At 38.6% G+C, this 1,303-nt stretch overlaps 1 non-coding gene across 1 annotated transcript; it reads left to right on the top strand.

Annotated features, from left to right (window-relative positions):
• Positions 1-775: 775 nt before the first annotated feature.
• On the top strand, positions 776-882 carry LOC132267838 (small nucleolar RNA R71). The gene has a single exon (XR_009469104.1). It is a non-coding gene; the product is annotated as a small nucleolar RNA R71 (small nucleolar RNA).
• The last annotated feature ends 421 nt before the right edge of the window (positions 883-1,303 follow it).

Here is a 1,303-nt window from a genome sequence, read left to right as displayed (position 1 = left end):
GGATTGAGAGTGAGAATGAAGTAATTGTGTGTTTGCCTCTAAAGTGCCCAAAGCGGTCAAAACTTTCTCTTCAAAAGCGGGACTTCTAACATTTCCTTGGGAATATGATGGTTGATTGGGAAAATGAGAATTTGAAAATTGGTTTCCTTGTGATTGATATGATGATCTAAAACCTTGGGAACCTTGGCATTGTACTGGAGGTGGAATGTATTTTTCTTGAAAACCGCCTTGGGAAGGGTTTAAGCCCTCCCCTTGTTTTTTCCAAGAGAAATTCGGGTGATTCTTCCGACTAAGATTGTAATGATTTCCATAAGGATTGTTCCCTTGATTAGCAAAAACAACATGTGCTTGTTCATGATGCTCGCTTGGCACATGTCCATGGGGACAATTGGAAGTAGAATGTAAAATACTTGAACAAGTCATACATGTTTCATTAGATGCATGATGAGAATGGTTAGGGAAGGAAGATACTTGATTCGCCGAGTTTTGGTTGATCAAAAATTGATCAAACATTTGAGATAATGATTTCATTTTGGCGGCAATTTCATTGGAGTGGTTGACTTGATGTAAGCCAACACTCTTCCTACCACTAGAATTTCTATCATTCTTTGAAGATAAAGTACGATGCAAAGAATTTTCACTTATGCTCTCATAAAGACGCCACACGTCATCTTCATGCCTATCAATATAAGAGCCACCCATGGAAGCATCAACCATGCCTTTGTAATTGTCCGATAAGCTTTCAAAGAAATATTAAACTAATTGCCATTTAGGCATGTCATGATGTGGACACTTCCTAAGTAATTCATTAAAGCGTTCCCATGCCTCATGAAATGTTTCTCCATCCCCATGTGAAAATTCTCAAATTAAGGTTCTCATGGCATTGGTCTTAGAAACCGGATAGTATTTCTTCAAGAACTCTTGTTGCATTTCCGCCCAAGAAGTTATTGAAAAGGGCCTAAGATTGTTAAACCAATATTTTGCCTTGTCTTTAAGGGTGATTGGAAAAATTTTAAGCCTTAAGACCTCTTCTGGCATGTCCGTATATTTTACGGTGGAACAAACTTCAAGAAACTCATCCAAATGCTTGTAAGGTTCTTCACTTGGAAGTCCATGATAATTAGGAAGCATTTGAATGGTTTGTGGCTTGATTTCATAGTGATGTGCTCTAAATGGCGGCAATTGAATGAATGTGGGTGCATTATATTCATTAGGCACATAGTGATCTCGTAAAGCAAGGGGAGGATTAACAATTGGAGGTGCAACATGGATACCTTGGTTGCCTTGAATGATGGGAGGTGGT

Source organism: Cornus florida, unplaced genomic scaffold, assembly GCF_030987335.1.
Source record: "Cornus florida cultivar Cherokee Brave unplaced genomic scaffold, ASM3098733v1 CherokeeBrave_3.0.0_Hap2_Chr07, whole genome shotgun sequence".
NCBI classification, from domain to species: Eukaryota; Viridiplantae; Streptophyta; class Magnoliopsida; order Cornales; family Cornaceae; genus Cornus; species Cornus florida.
Note: the sequence above shows the minus strand (reverse complement) of the source record. Positions and strands in the feature narration are given on the sequence as shown.